The sequence below is a fragment of the Stomoxys calcitrans genome, chromosome 5 (assembly GCF_963082655.1).
Source record: "Stomoxys calcitrans chromosome 5, idStoCalc2.1, whole genome shotgun sequence".
Taxonomy (NCBI): domain Eukaryota; kingdom Metazoa; phylum Arthropoda; class Insecta; order Diptera; family Muscidae; genus Stomoxys; species Stomoxys calcitrans.
The window spans coordinates 154,859,743-154,882,169 of record NC_081556.1 but is presented as its reverse complement, the minus strand read 5'-3'; the positions used below and the strand labels follow the sequence as shown (position 1 = coordinate 154,882,169).

General features: G+C 34.5%; 1 protein-coding gene across 6 annotated transcripts in view; it reads right to left on the bottom strand.

Annotated features, from left to right (window-relative positions):
• Window positions 1-22,427, bottom strand: part of LOC106096101 (protein NDRG3) — a 96,271-nt gene that overhangs the window by 69,882 nt on the left and 3,962 nt on the right. For 4 of the 6 annotated variants that reach the window (XM_059369366.1, XM_013263668.2, XM_013263671.2 and 1 more), the window contains exon 1: window positions 20,371-20,911. The exons of 1 other annotated variant lie outside the window; for it this stretch is intronic. The gene's annotated coding sequence lies outside the window, so the exon portion shown is untranslated. Of the gene's footprint in view, window positions 1-20,370; window positions 20,912-22,427 lie in introns of those variants that run through there. One more of the 6 variants, XM_013263676.2, reaches the window with a different exon arrangement.

Below are 22,427 nucleotides of genomic sequence, written 5' to 3'. Positions count from 1 at the left end.
CTTCTTGAGCACCTATTATTATCCTATTAGGGTTTGGCTTAAATTTTACACGTAGTTTTTGTTATGACTTCCGTGATAAGTATTGTCCATATCGGTCTAAAACCATATAAGCCGATATCCCGGTTAAATTTCTACGGCTCCTAAAAATTTTAATTTGATACTTAAAATACAACTTAATCTTTCTATTAATTTCTTTTTGTGTAAACTCTTAGCAGAATCCATGGTGGTGGATTATAAAGATTCGGTGGATTCTCAACAAGTAAAAGCGTACCAAGTTCGGACTAGCAAGCATTTACTTGTTGTCAATTTAAATACGTGGCAACTAAAGATTGCATCTTCATTCGTGAGCCCCATAAATATTTATTCCTTATGGTCAACATATTACTGTCCTTGACCTGATCATGCTGCAATCACTTGTGTATTTGCAATAAGCCAATAGGTTTTTCATTTTCTTCCACTCATTGCCATTCAATGATTTTTGTTGTGGCAACACAACTTTACTACTACCATAAAATGTAGATATTATTTTACAACGTTCAGAGTTCATATACATTGATGACCAACATATAACCAAGACCTATTTATGTCTGTTAGGATTCATCTCACTATGACTCCGTTGAGCCAGTGTGGCCTTATGGTCAATCCGGAGCCTATAGCTCTTTAGCCTAGTGTTGATTCTATATCAGTTGGAATGTTTCACTTTCAACTTAATTTTCGAGATGGTATCATTACCCATATTCTTTACTGATTTAAAGGAAATATACATCAATAGCATTAAACTTGAATTTGACAGCACTGATTGATATGACAGAAGAACTATCACTCTGTTCCAAAAGGTAATGTTCGTGGGGAAATTTACAGCTCTACTGATAGATTCTATATGTATGTTCCGGACGTAATATCAAGCCTCTTAGCCCATTTTCTGGTCAATTTTTGGAGCTGGGCCTGGGGGCCTTCAAATGGCCCTTTCCTCTCATCGAGCGAAATGACGCCGAATATAAGCAATATGGTACACAAATTAAAGGAAATTACAATATGAATATGAAAAAAAATGTTTACAAAAGTGAGCATGCACACATAATTCGTATTCTACCCTAAATTTCCTTTAATTTGAATACCATATTGCCTATATTCCGTGCACTTTCACTTGATGAGGGGGAATGCCCCTTCTGAGTGGGAGTGGGGTGTGGGCAAAAAATTGGATTTGTTCACCACTTTTCCCGTAAACTTCACTTTTGCCTAAATCTGTTTCATAGATTAATTTTTAGCTAAATACGGTTATATATCAATTTTGGATATCTTCACTGGTATAATGGCAAAAATGTTTCTACATTCGCCCTTAAATAAACTCCATAAACATTATCTCACAACGACTCTAGAAATCACCAAAGTGGCGATTTGTTGTTTCAAAACGTCATGTGTTTTTGCCAAGAAAACATCTCCTTGTGTAATCTGAATTTATAATCCTTTATCAAAAATGTACAGATATTATGTAAATAATAATTAAAATGCAAGGGATGGTATAAAATATTCAACAACGCAATTTATTAACAATTCAATTCAATTAGATTAGAAACAGGTGCACAATAAATACCCCAAGAAGATTACAAATTTTTCGGCGACAACCCACAATGACGCATCGTCTCTCCTGCCCCACCTAACTTGGCCTCTTGGCCACAAAATGGAAATGTAAATCTCCACCTCATCTCATCCTATGCTACATTGGCTGCCTGTGGCAGCTTCCTTTCATTTCCTCAAAATGAAACATTGTCTCTCATTGTAACGCAGTGTTTGTCGGACACGAGCTGCAACACAACGATGTAGCGTCAAGGTTAAATATTAGTATTCAAGTGATTTATTTAATAAAACTTACGAGCGAGCAGTCGACAACAGTGACAATGATAACATGTAGAGGGAGAGGGTGTTTATAGACAATATTCATTTACCCTTTCTTTAAAGCACTCTACGCCATTCCACACCCAACCGCTCAAGTGGGTAAGAGATAACAAGTAAGGACTACAACAACTTTTGACAACACGAGCAAACAATAATTTCGACATAATTTTGTAATTTCTATTTCAAGGCTTCATTTATTTAGCCAGGGCGCCAAACACAACATTCCTACCTATATCCTGGAGATAAACATTTACATTATCTGTAGTCGTTGCTTATACTGTTTCGTCTTTTTTGCTACTCGTTTTTTTTTTTTTTGATGTTCAGAAATTGTGACATTTCAAGTAACATTAGTGTGCCATCATGCAAATGTGGGAACCAGAACAACTTCCTGCTGCTCTATTTGCCAAGGATGTCATATAGCGCCCAACAACAACAAAAACAATGATATTGAAGGCTTAAGCAAAGGCATAACATGGCCTTAGGGTTTTACTTCGAAAGCTGTAAACCTTTGTAATAAAATACAACTAAAAACTATAGCGGAACAAAAATATGGAAGCAAGAAGTTCGCACACTTGGCTTAATTTCAGTTTAAGGGGTACATAGGGAAAAAAATGTAAACAATAATTATTTTGCCAAACATAAGACAATTTTAAATGAAAACATTTTCAACAGTAAATTTCGATAAAAAAAAATTTTAAATTCGATAAATCTCAAATTAAAGTTTTAAAAATATATATAAAATAAATATAAATATATTTATAAATAAAAAAATATATACTTCGACTTGAGGTAATGTACAATTATTAATAACGGATATCGGTGTTTTTATATTAATTCTTTTATTTTAAACTTTTCCAATATTTCGATTACCGCCGGTAATCTTATTTTAATCAATGCTTTAATACTAAGCGCAGATAAGGGAGGAAAAACTGTGGCGATGAAAAAGGGAGAATATGACGCGAAAATGAGATGCACCCTAGGGGACATTTGCACGTATAGACGACAAAAAGATACCCAACATCAGGAATTCAAATCAAAAACAACAAAATTGTGCACACCATTTTTAAACAATAAGATACAGGTTATTGAGTAAAACTGCTAACGCTCCAAGGATATATGGACTACCAAAAATCCATAAAACAGGTAGGCCGATATGTTTTTCTATAAACTCCCCTATATACGGATTATGCAAATACATCACAGAGATATTAAACAATGTTACGAAGGACTCAGTATACAACATAAAGGATGGAATAGAATTCAAAACGAGAATCAACGACCAAGAGATTAAAGACACGGAATTAATTATCTCGTTCGATGTTGTATCCTTGTTCCCCAGTGTTCCTTGCTATATCGACAATAAAGGAGAAATAAACAATTATTCAAGGATATACAAAAATTCCTATGGCTTTACTTATAGAGATGGTAAACTTATGCACAAAGGATTCCAGATATTTTATGTACGACGACAGGTTTTATGAACAGAAAAAGGGAATGTCAATGGGGTCTCCATTATCGCCGATTGTAGCAGACATAATCGTGGAGGCACTACTAGACAATTGTATTGACAAACTGACGAGCAAACCGCGATTTTTGACCAAATATGTAGATGACATATTTTGCATAAGCGGCAAGAGTGAAGTAGAAAACACACTCCGAATATTTTACAATGGAATGCGAAATTTACAATGGAATGCGAAACAAATGGCATTTAACCCTATTTTGACACAGTAGTCCATAGGAAAGGCAACAGATTGAAGCTCGATTGGTACCAAAAAGACACAGAATCGGGAAGATTCATCAACTTCTATTCAAAGCATCCAAGGCGGATAAAAATCAACACAGCCACAAATTTTATCGATAGGGTGTTCAAAATAAGCGATAAATCTCTCCACATCGAAAATGAGAAGAGAATTCAAAACATATTAGAGCAAAATAATTTCCCATGAAAAACGGTAACGGATCTAATAAAACACGTGAAGAACAAAAATGTCAAGGATACGAAGGAACTTGAAGCAAGAATTTATAAAAGGACAACTTATACTTTAGGCTTTTCGGGGGAGATTTGGTACCTTCAACATTAACAACAGGGACTCACTAAACTATAAGGAGGCAATAAAAAGCGGAAATACCATCAACAGCCTATTTAGCAAGACTAAAACCAGGATAAGAGAAAAGGAAAAATCGAACGTGGTATACAAGATAAGCTCCGATGGGGACAAGTCCAATTTATGCCCAATGGCATATATTGGCACAAAACAAACAACACTAAAGACAAGCGTTTCCGATCATAAATCGAATCAAAAGGCAAAGGATAAGCCTTTAGAACAGAATAATGCACTCACAGCCCACTGTGCAACTCGAGGACAGTTACCAAATTTCAAGGACGTCAAGATATTAGCACAATAACTTAACTACAAAAGAAGATAAACATTCGAAATGCTGCACATAATTAATACTCCAACTGACGAACGTATGAACTACAAAACGGATACAGACCACTGTGCACCAATATTTATATAGACAATAAGCTTCAGTCATTCTTGTGTGGTGTAAGAAATAAGTTGACTTGTTTTAAAATGTAATTTCTGTTTCAAACGTTAAATTTTAGTCAAATTTATATTTTTGTTTCTGTGCTTTTGTTAAATTCTGTTTTATGTTACTATAAACTTCTTAGTTATTCATTCCTTGATGAAGATTACCGACCTTAATTGAAATACTGGAAAAGTTTAAAATAAAACAACTAATAAAAAAACCGAAATCTGTTTTTAATAATTGTACATGACCTCAAGCCGAAATACCCACGAAATAGGTCAACAATACTCAATATAAAGAAATATATATTTTTCTATTGGTTTGACTTTCATTAAAAATATTTTTAAGAAAATTTGATAAAACAAATTTATGTTCATGTTTTCAAAATTTGAATTTCTTCTACATTTTTATCAGATTTAAATATTAAACAAGTAGGTCTTAATCTTTAAAAAAATTTTTGTTAAAGTTTGGTTATTATGAAATGTTTAATAATTTTATTGTGGTTTAAAATTTTGTTCAATATTTTTAAAATTTTTTTCATAGTGTATAACTATTATGCATTGAAGGGGAACTGGAACCAACAACTAGCAGCATGATATTACTCCCACTCGCAGCTAGCAACTACCTACCTTCGAGTTATATAAAGTCATTTGGTTGAAAATAAAATGACACAAAAAAGGACTCTTTCCTTCCTTTTGCCATTTGCCTACGTCAACATTACTAAGGCTAAACAAGTAAGGTAAAAGCAATTACTTTATGACCGACCTTAAGCTTTTGCTAAAACAAAGAAAGAGAAACAAACAAATACCATTTCATCTTCCCAATGCCAGGTCCCAAATTATATTCCACCAAGCTTTGCAGGCAAATGCAAAGTTGTACGTATTCGATTTGTTTTTTCTTCTTATTTTTCTTTAGGCAACAGCAAAGTGTGGGTGGATATCTATTGTATATGGAGGGATATATAAGACATACACTTCGTACAGTGTTATAAAGTGCAAGAAACTGAAACGGATGTTGGGAGGAAAGTTAAGTTATCTTTTGGTATGCATTCGTGTTTTATGGCATTTGTCCGTCCGTCTGTTCATCCGCCTTTGGCCCGCAATTGTCCATTGTTTCAAATAAACCATTTCCTTTGGCAGGAAAACTATTTCAATTCAAAAGTGCCATTCATAATTTTCAATTAACGACCTCCCCTCCCCACCACCATATATCTCTGTGCCCTCACGCCTCATATGCTGGAAAAGAATTAAAAACACAATGGTGGCTGGCTTATGGCTGAATGACCAGTAAGTGGATTAAGGTTTTCGGTTTTGAGTGAAGGCATGAAGGCTGCAAGCAAGAGATTAGACAATCACTCTGTTGGCATATAGAAGAAGTGTGGCATTAAAAATTGAATCTATTTCAACAATGTGGTACAAAATATAATTTAAATTATTTAAAGCTTTAAAGTTTTAAATAAGTTTGTAATTAATTAAAAATGCATGTTCTCTAACAAATTTGAACTGAAAGTAAATTAATTACAAAAAATAACAAATTTGTTTGTTTTGTTGGGAAAAAGAGACGTTTACAAAGTTTATTAGACATTTGATTTATTTTAAGTTCGGCCGGGCCGAATCGTATATACCCTCCACCATGTGTCGCATTTGTTGAGTTATTTTCCCGGTGTCTCTTTTTAGGCAAACAAAGGAAAGGATAAAAGAAAAGAATTGCAAAATTGCTGCCAAATCGGATGAGAACTGCGACCTCTAGAGGCTCAAGAAGTCCAGACCCCAGATCGGTTTATATGACAGCCATATCAGGTTATAGACCGATTTCAACCATACTTAGCGCAATTGTTGACAATCATAAACACCTCATGCAAAATTTCAGCCAAATCGGATAAAAATTGCGCCCTGTAGTGGCTCAAGAAGTCAAGATCCAAGATCGGTTTATATGGCAGCTATATCAAAACATGGACTGATATAAGAAGAATGTGTGCAAAATTTCAAGCGGCTCGCTTTACTCCTTCGAAAGTTAGCCCGCTTTCGACAGACAGACGGACGGACATGGCTAAATCGACATAAAATGTTATGACGATCAAGAATATATATACTTTATGGGGTCTGAGACGAATATTTGAGGAGTTACAAACAGAATGACGAAATTAGTATACCCCGATTCTATGGTGGAGTGTATAAAAATTTTGCCGGTTAAATTTTTAATAAATTGTGAAATAATATGTAAAAATTCGTGCCTATCAGCAATAATATATCTAATATATGTCAATATTCCACTTTAAAGCGGAATTCGAATGGAGTATTCATCAAACTGTCGCTATCAATGATCCACCACTCGTATACACCAAAGGATAACCACGAATTAAATCAATGGACCAATGAATCGTTTAGTTCGCAAACGAACTAGTTCAATTTAATAGTCTATTGAAATAAATGATCTGAACTAGTTCGTATCAGTCGGTTCTCCTGTAACCGAACAAAACTAGTCAACTAACAGAACTAGTGAACTGACTAAACTAGTTGAGATACTGAACTAGTGAACTAACTGAACTAGTGAACTAACTGACATATTGAACTAACTGATCTAGTGAACCAACTGAACCAGTGAACTAACTGAACTAGTGAACTAACTGTGGCAATGAACTAACTGAAATGGTAATGGTTAATAATTGAGAGAACTATAATTATCAATGTGTTCGATCACTACATCACTCAAAACTGTATCTCGCCGATAAGGAGCAGATCCCTGCGGTACCAAAGAACAAAATTACTTTTAAGCCCGAATACTTTTGGTCAATATCTTGGAATGGTTTCCACCCTTACCGACTCTAAGTCTTTGATTTGAATTTTTTAGTTCGCAAACGAACTAGTTCAATTGAATGGTTCGCTAAAACAAATAAACCGAAATAGCTTGCATTGGTCGGTTCGTCTTCTAAACGAAAGAAAACTATTGAACTAACTGATCTAGTAAACCAACTGAACTAGGACACTAACTGAACTAGCGAAATAACCTAACTAGTGAACTTACTTAGCTAGAGAACTAAAGGAGTTGGCTGAAGCTGTCAACTTGCTGAACTAAGTGAGCTATTGAACTGTCTGAAATAGTAAACTTAATAATCTAGTGATCTAACTGAACTGGCTGAATATGTGATCTGGATGAACTATTGAACTGAACTAAAGGTGCTATTACACTATTGTATTCAAATGTAATTGAAAATGTTACTCAAAATAGTCAATTTAATACGATTCATCACTTTTACTGTCACACCTGTATGTTATTTTCCTATGAAATAACCTGAAAATTTGAGCAAAATCTGATTTTTATGCATAATAATAGTTAAAGTTGTGAGAAAGCTGGTTAAAGGATAAATTAGTGAAAACAGTTTAATTTGGGGTTGTTTTCATTCGACTGACAACAAAAACAGTCGATTTCTTTATGTTTTTGTCAGAATGAATAGAGCACGCTCTAATCGAAAAAAATTATATGTGCTATTTTGAAAAGTGATTTTCATATGTTGGTTTCGTTTGTATCACACGACATGTACAACTAAAAATGTGCTTAATTTGACATTTCATAAGACAACTACATCCCGTGTAATAGAGACTTAACTGAACTAGTGAAATAGCCTAGACAGTGAACTAACTTAGCAAGAGAACTATCTGGGCTGGCTGAAGCTGTCAACTCACTAGCTCACTACCTGAGCTAGTGAACTGACTGATATAGTAAACTAACTAATCTAGTGAACTGGGTTAACATGTGACCTGCCTGAACTATTGAACTAACCGAGCTAGTGAACTATCTAATCTAGTCACTTGATTGGTTGGCTGAACTAGTGACTGGCTGAATAAGTGAACTAACTGAACTAGTTCACTAGATTAATTGGTAGATCCTGGAATGATTTTCCGCTAAGCAACAAAGGTCCGATTAAAGTTTTGGCTCTATTATTTATATGTTAATGGTTCAATAATAAGGGCTGGCCCTATAAGAATAGATCTCTTTCTTATGTTGCAAGCATTAGTAAGGAGATAACCACTGTATTTTTTCTTATATTCTTGTCGGGACTTGAAACCAGACGTTCGGCGTCACATAGGCTTCACAAGTCTACGAAGTGAACGGTTACTTTAGTAAACGACATCCCTCAATACTGTAATTTCTCGATAAGGAAGGATGAGCCCTGATGTAGCAACAAGCTAAATTTCTCCAGAGTCCGAAACTTTTTGGTCAAAATCTGAGTTTTGTTGCCGTGTGTACTCCAAAACTTTTAATTCAACTCACAACAAGTTTCTGTACTCATCAAAGACTTCATCAAGTCAGGTATATTATATCTTGAAGATTAAGTAAGGCAAAACTGAATATACACATCTTTTAAAGTCTTAAGCTTTGCGGAAAAATACCTCTAGATACTTGAAAATAGAATGTCTAATCCTGCGGCAATAAACTCAATTTTCTACAGGTAGATAGGAAGATAAGTTAATCAGCCGATATCAGACATATGGAACAACACTTAAGACCAAAACAGAATGGGCTTTGTTTTTGGGCGTTACGTTGAAAAATGCAACTCTGCAAACAAATCCCGCAAAAGAAAAGCGCTAAAGTTAAACAATTTTTAAATTTGACGCCTAAAATCACTACGTCACGTATGGCAACACAGAATGACATCAAAGTTGAAAATTTTTAAACTTTTGCCTGTTGTTTTTGTATGATTTTTGATGATTTATTGAACTTCGCGTTACAAAAATGCAACTCTGTACACAAAAATAACGCGGAAAATTGAAAAAAAATTCTACTTTGACGCTTGAAAGCGAGCGCCATTATGTGCTGCCACACGTGAAGTGGTGTTTTGAGTCGTCAAAGTTTAACTTTTTTGACTTTTGCGAATAGCTTTTTTGACATTTGTTTGCAGAGTCGCATTTTTCAAAGCGCTACTCTTAGGAGTCCAGTAAGAATGAAACTCTCGTTGTTATGAAGTTGAAAATTAGGTAGTGATAGAGGCAAAGAACACAGCTCAGAAACTGTCCTAGGGAAGATCTGAAAATTTATACAGCAAGTGTCTAACATTTTTTGGACTGTGTTTTCTTTTTGGATTGCTTAAAGATAATAATCTTGGCAAGATCCTAAAAAACTTGTAAGGATAAACTAAAACTGGCACAAAACTTTAAATTAATGGAACGTTGATAGAAAATCCGCAGCTTCTGGAAGACATTTCAGGACTAGGAAACGCATTACCCTCAAAGGCAAATAGTGGCTATTAAAATTCAATTGCTTGCAGATCATCTTTGAAGACGTCTTTGGCAGACTTTTAATGCGGTACATGTTTGGAAAAAAAAAACAATTTTAGGGGCTTTTTCGACATTTGTCAGTTCACGTTAGTGGGCTTTCGTCCACTCACGAACCCTGGTTCGTAACCTGAGTAATTGCTGCAAACATTTACAAATATCTCTCTCTACCAAAGAGGTTTCAATTGCTGTTCGCATCCATCTCTGGGCATCAGATTACTTATCATTGAGTTTGAAACTTGAAACGGACAGCGTTGGTATAAAATAAATTTTTCATGTAACCATTCTAACCTCATTTGGCATAATTTCGCATTAAATTTTATGAATATCCCCAAGAGCTTATACTCGCAAACACATGTGTTTGGGTCAACATTGCATTAAATGACATCATTAATCTAAAATAAATTGCCCTTAAGGTTATCAGGAATAACCATTACCATCACCATCACCAAAATAATAGGAATTTCCATCAAAGGACTATGGCAGGTAATTAATACAAGAAGATTGATGAACATCTCATTTACCCTCAGACTTTGTAGGCGTAAATCGCCAACAATATAACGAAATTTTTGCAGAACGGACGGACTACTCCAATAATTATTTGGATAATTTCAAGTTAATAAACATTGACATTTAATGACCCCGTAACATGGTAACATGATGTATGCGCCAAGCTACAAACCAAATATTATTAAATTGCCATTCGCAAGCCCGTAATGCGCTCCTTACTGGTAATACAATTCCAAATTGCGCTGTGCAAATGCTGCTAATGTAAAAACCATTCACGTCGTACAAGGAACGTATTGTATTCGTAGTTTTCGTTTTGTTAGCCCTATGACAAGTTTTCAATTGTGATTGCGTGATTTATAATGACTGAGGGATGGTGATGGTGCTATTGCCACTGCTGCTAATGCTACTGCTGCCATTGCCGCTATAATAACCAAAAGGAAATGAAAAGTTTTATGTAACAATTTCAGTTTTTGCGGTTTGGAAAATAAAAGTTTTTCACACACTCATCAGCACTCTCCAACTGCTGCAAAGCGACATTAGAGGTTCGATAAAGCTAGCAAATTAAATTTTAAAAAACGTTTCTTAACTTTGAAATAGTTTTGTATGAAAATTAAATTTTAACAAAATTTTCTTTGAAAATGCAATTTTTAAAGTTATTTATAAAAATCATTTGAAAATCAAATTTGGACTAAACTTTCTACGAAAATCATGATTGACGAAAATTTTCTATGAAAATCAAATTTTGAAAAAATTTTCTATAAAAATCAAATTTTGACAAAATTTTCTATAAAAATCAAATTTTGACAAAATTCTCTATGAAAATCAAATTTTGACAAAATTTTCTATAAAAATAAAATTTTGACAAAATTTTCTATGAAAATCAAATTTTGACAAAATTTTCTATGAAAATCAAATTTTGACATAATTTTCTATGAAAATCAAATTTTGACAAAATTTTCCATGAAAATAAAATTTTGACAAAATTTCTAAGTAAATCAAAATTTTAACAAATTCTCTATGAAAATCAAATTTTGACAAAATTTCTATGAAAATAAAATTTTGACAAAATTTTCTATGAAAATAAAATTTTGACAAAATTTTCTATGAAAATAAAATTTTGACAAAATTTTCTATAAAAATCAAATTTTGACAAAATTTTCTATGAAAATCAAATTTTGACAAAATTTTCTATGAAAATCAAATTTTGACAAAATTCTCTATGAAAATCAAATTTTGACAAAATTTTCTATAAAAATAAAATTTTGACAAAATTTTCTATGAAAATCAAATTTTGACAAAATTTTCTATGAAAATCAAATTTTGACAAAATTTTCTATGAAAATCAAATGTTGACAAAATTTTCTATGAAAATCAAGTTTTTACAAAATTTTCTATGAAAATCAAATTTTGACAAAATTTCTAAGTAAATCAAAATTTTGACAAAATTTTCTATGAAAATAAAATTTTGTTAAAATTTTCTATGAAAATCAAATATTGACAAAATTTTCTATGAAAATAAAATTTTGTCAAAATTTTCTATGAAAATCAAGTTTTTACAAAATTTTCTATGAAAATCAAATTTTGACAAAATTTCTAAGTAAATCAAAATTTTGACAAAATTTTCTATGAAAATAAAATTTTGTTAAAATTTTCTATGAAAATCAAATATTGACAAAATTTTCTATGAAAATAAAATTTTGTCAAAATTTTCTATGAAAATCAAATTTTGACAAAATTTTCTATGAAAATAAAATTTTGACAAAATTTTCTATGAAAATCAATTTTTGACAAAATTTTCTATAAAAATCAAATTGTGACAAAATTTTCTATGAAAATCAAATTTTGACAAAATTTCTAAGTAAATCAAAATTTTGACAAAATTTTCTATGAAAATAAAATTTTGAAAAAAATTTCTATGAAAATAAAATTTTGACAAAATTTTCTATGAAAATCAAATTTTGACAAAATTTTCTATGGAAATCAAATTTTGACAAAATTTTCTATGGAAATCAAATTTTGACAAAATTTTCTATGAAAATCAATTTTTGACAAAATTTTCTATGAAAATCAAATTTTGACAAAATTTTCTATGAAAATCAAATTTTGACAAAATTTTCTATGAAAATCAAATTTTGACAAAATTTTCTATGAAAATCAAATTTTGACAAAATTATATATAAAATTCAATTTGTGTTTGTTTGTCGGTTTGCTTGTATGTTCCGTATAGACTCAAAAACGACTGAACTGGAAGGGAACATAGGCTATATAATTTTTCGGTATCGGGAGGGCGACGGACACTCCCCATTATGCCAAAACACAACCCAAAGTCAAAAGTGGACCGATCGGGACAATATAGGTATCAAATGAAAGATATTGGAGAGTAGAATACGAATATGGCATTTAAATTTGAGTCTCAGTACCCATCAGGCCGCCCCAACCCCAAAACTCTCCCAAACAGACATATTGGACGTTCATTTCAATATGGCTCATCTGGCATACAAAATCAGATCGAAGTATAGGGGGTCACGCCAACCCTTAAAAACGCCATTAGACCCATTATGACTTCATAATAATTGACTGAACAGATTTTCTTAAAATTTTCATAGATTTTGTACGTTTGTCTGGAAGGAAAATAGACTATATAGAATTTTTAGATATCGGGTGGAAGCGGTACCTCCCCCTAACCCCATAAAAACACCACCCATATCCACAAATGGTCCAGTGGACACAATAAGGGTATCAAAACAAAGGTATTGGACCAGAATATGAACATGGAATAAAAATTTGGGTCCAAGTACCCAGCGACCCCCAACCCCAAAACTCCTCTAAGCAGATTTATTCGAAGTTCATGTCAATATGGGACTCAAATGAAAAGTACAATATTAGGCAGTAGGTTACAAATATGTCATTAAACTTTAGGTCCAAGTAATTGGAGATCGCCCACCCCCAAATGGGCATATTAGCCGATCAAGTCGATATGGGACTCAAATGAAAGGTATTAGAGAGTAGATAACGAATATGACATTAAAGTTTGCGTCAAGTCTAGGTGGCAATTTTCCTCCTAAATATACGTCAAGTGGGTTATTTATTATGACAATATGGGACTCAAATGAAAAATATTTGAGAGTAGAAAAAGAATTTGATATCCAATCTTGATTTGGAAAAAAAAAATTGATAAAAATAAAACAATTTTGACAATTATCTATAAAAATCAAATTTTGACAAAATTTTCTATTCAAACCAAATTTGACAAAAAAATTTAATGAAAATTGAATATTGACAATATGGAAAACAAAATCGACAAAATTTTCTTTGAAATCAAATTCTTACAAAATAAATAACATTTATAAAAAAAATCCACAAAAATCGAATTTTAACAAAATTTTCTAGGAAAATAAAATTTTGACAAAATTTTCTATGAAAATAAAATTTTGACAAAATTTTCTATAAAAATAAAATTTGGACAAAATTTTCTATGAAAATAAAATTTGGACTAAATTTTCTATGAAAATCATATTTGGACTAAATTTTTAATGAAAATCGAATTTTGACAAAATTTTCTTTTAAAATCAAATTTGGACAAAATTTTTTTATGAAAATCAAATGATGTAACTAATTTTTATTTAGATGAGAATTCATTACAATTTGTGCCTCTATGAAGATCAAATTTTTGACAAAATTTGTGAAAATCAAATGTTTTTCAAATTTTTCTATGAAAATCAAATTTTGAGAAAATTTTCTTTTAAAAACAAATTTGGACAACATTTTCTATGATAATCGAATTTTGACAATATTTTCTATGAAAAACAAAATTGGCAAAATTTTCTTTAAAAATCAAATTTTGACAAAATTATCCAAAAATATAAAATTTAAAAAAAAAATTCTATGAAAATAGAAATAAAATATTCCATTTACATTCTTCTATAAAATCGAATTTTTCTATAAAAAAAATTTATCGAATTTTTCTATAAAAAAAAATCCAAAAACTACTATGTCTACTCTCGTTGGCGCTTGGTAAAACAATTCTTTTGCCAAATGGAAGCAATTTTACTCCACTAGCAATAGACAATTCACAAGGAAATTGAAAATCAGCCAAAAAAACAAGACTTTATTCAAAACCGCCAGAACACATCAACAATGCAAATCGATGACGAACTAAAGTCATGCACAACGGAACTACCTCAATTGGCAGTGTGGGAATTGCTACCTCCTCACCGCAGCATGTCACCACTGGATATTACGTCATATTACAACTTGGAAGCGACCATAGGCATATGAGATTGGTAGGGTGGACTGTGGGGATGGGGAGTGGGGGATAGTTTATTAGTTCTCAATATGCATATGGCGTGGAAAGGAAGAAAATAACTGCTAACTGACAAACCAATCGATTCGTTGGAAACAGAAACTACAACGTATATAACCACATCAACAACAACAACAACTTAGATACAGGAGAAAAGTTTTTTATAGTAAAACAGCAATAAAGGCATAAAGAGCCGTAAACATATAAATGTGGCCACAACAACAGCAACAATAACAGTTTTGGAGGCACGTCCAATAGAATTCATTAAAAATTTTAGGCTCTAAGCCAAATTTATGTCGTCTTTTTTTTGATTTTGCCGAAAAAGGAAGTTGACTGAAAACAACGGAACTGCCAACAACGAACAAGTGGCCCAAAAGAAAAGAGACGAGAACAAACAACAGAAAATGTTAGTAAAAAATATTTTTTTTTTTATAATATACATGTAGGAAAAAACGGAAGGAAGTTTCGGCCGTTTAGTAGCTAGTAAACCAACACAAAAGTGAAATGTAAAATAAGTGAACAGTAGTTCAGTGTCCCATAGCTCATGGAACAAAAAAATAAAACATAAGACAACAGCCAAGATTCTTAATTTTTAATCAACAAACAGATTAGGTAACCAAATGCACGAATCCTTGGCCAAACCAATTATTTTTCGGCAAGAACTTCAATCGTTCATAGTCTATGCACAGCTGGTTCTTTATCATTGAGGTAAAACTTGAATAAATTGTTCAGGTTAGCATTCCAACCTTATTTGGCAAGAGCTTAATACACATGTGTTGGGGTCAACATTGTAGGTGTTGTTTTATATGACACCATTGATCTAAAATAAATTGCCCTTAAGGCTATCAGGAATAACCATTTCCATCAAAGGACTATGGCAGGTAATTAATGCAAGACGATTGAAGAACATCTCTTTCTCCCTCAGCTTTTGTAGGCGTAATTCGCCAACAATACAACGAAATTTTTGCAGGAAGGACAGACTACTCCAATAATTATTAGGATAATTTCAAGTTAATAAACATTGACATTTAAAGACACTGTAACATGGCAACATGGTTGTTGTTGTTGCTGTTGTTGTGCCAGTGTGTTGTACACTGAGGCGGCAGCCCTTGCCGATGAAGGACTACATGGGTCAATCCGGTACGTATAGCTGAGCAAGCTTTTTCGAGTCAGTAGGACAGATCGCTGCGTTAACGTGATGGTCATTGATTAATCAAAGAGATCCCATGGCAGCCGGTTGTACGTGCCGGATTGACCCGATGAATTTCTTTATCGGCCAGGGCTGCCGCCTCAGTGTACAACACACTGGCACAACAAACACATTGCTACAACAACAACATTATTTAAAAGCTTTAATAACTCGCCTCTCACTAAGACTCTGCACTTGATACCATCGATTATTCGCGACTTCAGTTGCAGCTTCTCCCACAAAGCATTCACTTTCCGCAACATGTGAATAACGATGACATCACACAGGCCGGAGCTTAAATTTCCAATCTATGCGGTCATGGCTCTGCCATGCCGGGAAGCACTATTCCTCTTGAGCCTCGCTGGAAAACATGGATTTCTTAAATCGTGTAGCACGAAAATTTTTTTGCATCTCAAAACTGCACATATGAGCCTTGGTGACAGCCAGGACAAACCTGGCTTTGTGAGTGACTGGTCTAGACCCAACAAAGGCTTTCGATACGGTCAGCCATACAACACTTGGTTGTTTGGATATCGCTCAACATCTCTCCAACCAGGCTTGAAATGTGGATCGACAATTGTTTGTGTGGTCGCCAGTCTTATGTGGAATTAAGGAATTGGAATTTGCAATTTTGCCCATTACCATTCCACTAAGGAACAGGGGCAAACTTCTCTCATATCAATGAGTGCAGTCCGATTCAAGTTTAAGTTCAATGATAAGGGGACTCCTTTTTATAGCCGAGTCTGAATGGCGTGACGCAGTGCGACACCTGGAGAGAAATTTTACATATCATAGTACCTCACAAATGTTGCCAGTACCTCACAAACACCGCTGAAAATTTTTTCTGATGGTCTCGCCAGTATTCGAACCCAGGCATTTAGCGTCATAGGCGGACATGCTAACCCCTGCGCTACAGTGGCCTCCAATTAAGGGGCAAGAAGTCGAAGTACTGTAGAGTGAAGCAGGGAAGTCTCCGGCACTTTTTAAACTCTTCCTATACCTAGCGGAATAAAGCTTCTTGCAGACCGCATCAAGATCGTACCATAAGATCATGGCTTCAGGACCCCTTGTGTGTAGCTATTTTTCTCAACGATTTTGCTGCTTATTTCACTGTAAGAAATTTGAAGGTGTTCGGTACCAAATTTCCAGCCGCATTGTTCATTAAATAGACAACGGAAAAACATCGACTATTGGCTGTGAGTGTCGACGTCGTTGCGATTCTGGTCACCTACTATCGCAAAATACTTGGTGCCACTTTAAACAGTCTGTACAGGTCGTCCGCACATTCTACGGTATTATGCGACTATGTAAGAAGTAGGAACAAGATCCTCAAATCACTTGCCGGCAGCCATTGGAGTACTGGCAGAGAAACCTTGATGACCACTTACATAGCAATAAGCCAGTCAGTGGTAAACTACGCGGCGCCGAACTCGCCAGCTGAGTAACAGAGTGAAATAAGATTTAGACCTGCCAAAATGCTACTTCTCGAACTGTGACGTGCTATAGCCTCAGTTCCGTGTGGACCACCTTTATCAGGAGACAAATATCCTGAATATACACAATTACAGGCAGTCTAAACAGTAGCTTCAGGGCTGTTGTTTGTAGCAGTTAATTCTGTTCTATCTTTTGTCTGCTTGATTCTGTTGAGTATCACGAACCAGGAACTCTGCAACTAAGTTGGGGTGCGTTCACAGTGATCTGGGTCTGAGTCGAGTGGGTCTGGCCGGGCAGTTAAACAAGTGACGTGTATCGTGCAGTCCCTGGTTACAATCGGGACATATATCTTGCACGTCGTCATCAATCCTTGCTCTGTAGGAGTTGAGGCGGCTGCATCTGCCGCAAAGTAATTGAGCCAGAACTACTTTGGTTTGCCGAGGGAGGTCAATTTCTTCAAGGCTGTTATGGAGGCTGGCATTTAAGCCACCACCTTGTAGATAGGCATCGACCGCCCAGTGACATCCGCTCGGATCTATTTGATGTAGAGTGAGAATTTCTGCTCTACAAGAGAAAACTTTTGGTGCAAGCAGCTTATCAGGCGATAGCGAAAACGGAGAACAGCAACGCAATGAATGTCGTTCTTGGTCACCAACCGCCACCTAGGGGAAGCTAGCATTCCACGACAAACCAAAGTAGTTCTGCCTCTACTAGGTCCTGGCAAATACAGCCGTCTCATAGTTGTTTGTAATGAGTGTGAGCTTGAACCACGCGACCAGCATCATCTGTCCAGTCAAACGAATTAACGATGAGGAGACAAACTAGTATCACAACAGCAATCCGCAATACTTGTAAGGGGTCACTTTGTCATTTTATGCCATATTGACTAGGTTTGCAGCCGGAAGGTGACCTTTACGTCTAAAATTTGGAGTCAATTTTAAGGGCTTAAGGCAAGTAACACAAATCAGCTGTATAAAAAGCTGTTTTGCCCCGAACCGAAACTTGTTCATCTTTGGCAGATTTTAATTTCAAGCATAAAATTGAGTACCTTTTCAATGTCAATATCATTTGTTACTGCTTTAACCCTAGGAAGCCTGGAATGGACCAATTTTGACTTTTATGGATTCCCTTCTATTAGGCATTTTTATGAAAAGAAAACTTTATGTTGTTGTTTTTGTAACAGTGTGTTGTAAACTAAGGCGGCAGCCCTTCCCAATGAAGGTATTCATCGGGTCAATCCGGTACGTACAACCGGCTGTCATGGGATTGAAAAGGGCACTTAATGTATAAATAAAATGAAGGTTTCTAAGTGTATTAGTTAAGAAATATTATAGAGTTTTGAATTATTTTGGACATTATAAGCTATTCAAGTTAATACCTACTGATTTGAGCGGACATGGTCTGGCTGGACAACAACATACATTTCGCAAATACTGGAATTGTCAAAAAATTTAACACATTTATTTATAATTTTAGCTAAAAACAATGAGGACTTGTTGTTATAGCCTCATTTTCATGTGGAGGTGGCGATCCTCGTCAAGCTCCTGTAGGTGAGCAAGCTTGTTCCGGTCCAAAGGACCGATCGCCATGGGAACAGGCACCAATAACTCGCCCTGTCATATCCAGCATCGCAAGCACTCAGTATTTGTGCAAGAGCCGGTGCCACCCGACCTCTCACTGAGATTCTCCGCTCGATACCGCTGATTGTCCGTGACTGCAGTTACAGCTAATCCGGACGCGCCCGGTAGCTCGCAGCTAAGCTTCTCGTTACAGCAATGAACACCACACAGATCGGACCTCAATGTTCCAGCTTGTGTGGCGCTCACAGCTATCCCGTGCCGTGTTGTAGCAGTATGTTGTACACTGAGGCGGCAGCCCTTGCCGATGAAGGACTTCATCGGGTCAATCCGGTACGTGTAACCGACTGCCCTGGAATTGCCCTTGAAATGTAATATAGGGTATCTGGAGCTGTTTTTCCCAAGACAGATGTCAAAATCTTGTCAATTCAGTTGGAAAGCGTTGGTTTACTGCCATTACATACAAGGGACACGTTACCAAATATCAAAAATTTGCATTGCTCCAAACTCTAATTAAAAACCCTCAACTGGTTCCAGTGTCTATTGTATCAATATAATTTTTGGCCAATTCGTTATACCTATGAGTTGATATTATTTTGACTGCTTGACCTTTATTTTGATTGTATTGGAAAATTTATACCGCAGCTGTAGATTCCATAGTTGGTATCTTAAGACCCTGGAAGCCGCAAATGTTACCCGATTTGGTTGAAATTTTGCACGGAGTGTATTGTTATGACTTTCTACATCCTTGATACATATTTTCTAAATCGGTCTATAAGCTGATATAATGGACTCCATATCTCGATTAGCTTTATCCTTCCCCTAGAAGTTTCAATTTCTGACTCACTTGGCAGAATCCTATGGTTTTCTTAGCTATATCTCCATATTTTCTTTTGCTTGTTCTTAATTTTTGTTTCACACGGTTTAAAATGAAAAAATGAGTATATATTAAAACATTTTTTAAACCAAAAATACAATTTCAAAAAATCCTTTTACATTTTATAGCTGCGTTAATATTGTGGCCTGGCCAGACCACGTCCGCTCAACAACGTAGAAAAAAATATTTGCCCATCCTAGGGTTAAACTTAAAAATCATATAAAAATTAAATCCTATTTTTCAGGTTTGATGAACCAGAGTGCAGAACAACAACAATATAATCATACCTTCACTGCACTACAGACACTTCAAGTGGGTGTAGTGGGCAGAGGGACGAGAATGTGTTATTAAGAACGATGGTGGTGTCGTTTAACTTGTATAGGGCAGAGACTAGATTATAACACCAAAAATGTTAAATAACGATGGTACACGGCGGAGTGAAAGAGTGTGCTGTGTGTTTGTTGTTTTTATCGAAGTAGATAACAGGGATGGGACAAATAAAAGTGGGTTAAAATTTCATTTTCGGTGACTTTTGATGGACAAACGTGAGAAGTGATGCTGGTGAGAAAAAAGGGATACTGTGAATTAGTAGTGTGGGTGTATGTTTGTTTAAACATCAGATGCTTTTTAGTTTTTTTTGGTAACTTCTTATTTTACATGATGGGTACTTTTTTTCCATAATGATGTAAACGCCCTCATGTTGTGTGCTCTTATGTTTTATTCTTAAGTATAAATGGTGACGACTATACCTTCTCCGCACAACAAATTGGACTTACCTGTTTGCGATTCTTGTTTTTGTTGTTGTGGTTCTGCGTAGAACTCAGTTAGGAAATGAGGTCGCTTGGAGGCAAACAAACAAACTCTGTTATTTCAATTTTTATGTCACACTAATAAATTTATTTTTCCAAGCTCAAGGTTTTTTTGCTATACTTTGGAACTTTATAAATTTGTTATAACAGCGAAATTTGCTCAATTGTGATTATGAGGCTTAATGGACTGTATTTGTGATTGTTTGTTGTTTTCTTTTAATTATATTATTTTATTTATAAAACAGCAGCTTGGATATTTCGTTGGAAAAATCAATATCCGTTTTTTCACCTTTAACTTGGCTGGCTGGTCACACACGTAATTTTCAAGCAGATGTCTATTTCGCTGTCTTATTTCCCTTTAATTGAGCTTTATGATTCGTTGTAAAAATTTGGAGTTTCTTGCAGAGTACCCCTTTACTATTAATAATTATTATTAATTAACATTATTTTCTTCTTATTATTATTTCTTCTGACTATCGCGCTCTCAAATTGCACACTGTCTTATTGGATAAACTGATACATACAGCAATTGGAATTTCCTACCATACAACAGCTGTAAAAAATATCCCCTATCAGCTGTTAAAAATTTCCCTTTGCAAAATATACTCAGTTAGTTGTAAACGAATACGTAGCGTTAGGTAGCTATGTTCATTTTCTTTTGTGTCGTTTTCCACTGTCATAAGACGTCCAAACGTTTAAAGCTGTTATGAATAGGCGCTCGTTCTGCCTTTGTAATACCTTGAAAACGATTGAAAACTTTATTAAAGCAAAACGACTTGTTTTGCCACAGAAACGAGCCATTCAAGGCATGTGAACCCAAATAAATGCCAAAATTGTGCTTAATAAACACAGCCCTAAAATTTGTAGTAAAATAAAACTTCATTTACACTGCGCTTTAAATTCGGATTTAAGGCTCTCGTCAGCTGATTTTATAAAGGGAAAACATATCGTGTAGTAAAATGAAGTATCGATGGAAATATGTTGCTAAAAATATGATAAAATATACAAAACTTCATAGACATTGCAAGGGAAAATAAATCTCAACAATAATCCATCATAAAAATTATTTCGTACAACTGTTTTTGCGTTTAGAAAAGAAAGCAAATGAAAAACCCTTTTTAGAAAGTTTAAGGCATCCGCTTTGCGCCAAAAAAAATTACATGCTTAAGGGTTGATTTTCTATTCTGCTTTCGGAATAGCCGCTGAATTTTTTAATTGTTTCGCGAGCGAAATTTGACAGTAATTGACTGTTTTTGTTTCCATACCAAAACATGTCTCTTTATCTGCACTTATTGTTTTCTCTATTTTATATATTTTTCTCATAAAAAAACTACCCATTGAAACCAATAAAATAATTATAGTTTTTTGCCATTTTCCCCACCATAAACCAAGATATATTCATTTACAGGTAATGGCAGTTGCCCAACAACAAAATATTGAGTTCATCATCTGTCAAAATCAGTGATTAGAGCCACTCTAATGTTGTGTATGTTACTAGTTCGCGCCATTTTTCGTTGTTTGGGTGTGTAGAGAGAGTATTCCGCTCGAAAAGATGAACAAAATATTCGGCTTAAGACGCTATTACACGGCATGTAGATGTCTTATGACGTGTCACGTTCTGTATTCACATGTAATTGAAAATGCTTGTCGAAATTGCCATTTTACATACGATTCATCATTTTTTTGCTATCACACCTGTATGTTATTTTCGTATGACATAACCTACAAATTTGAGCAAAAGCTAAAAACGAAAACCGCTGATTTCTTTATGTTCTTGTCAGAAGGAATAGAGCACCCTCAAATCGAAAAAAATTACATGTGCTATTTTGAAAAGTGGTTTTCATATTTAAGTTTCGTTTGTATCACACGACATGTACAACTCAATATGTGCTAAATTTGACATGTCGTAAGACAACTACATGCCGTGTAATAGAGCCTTTAACTAATTACTACTTACTTATTAGTCATGACGAAACAATTAAAGGTTGTATCCATGGCGAAACAAATTAAAGTGGTCTAATTTG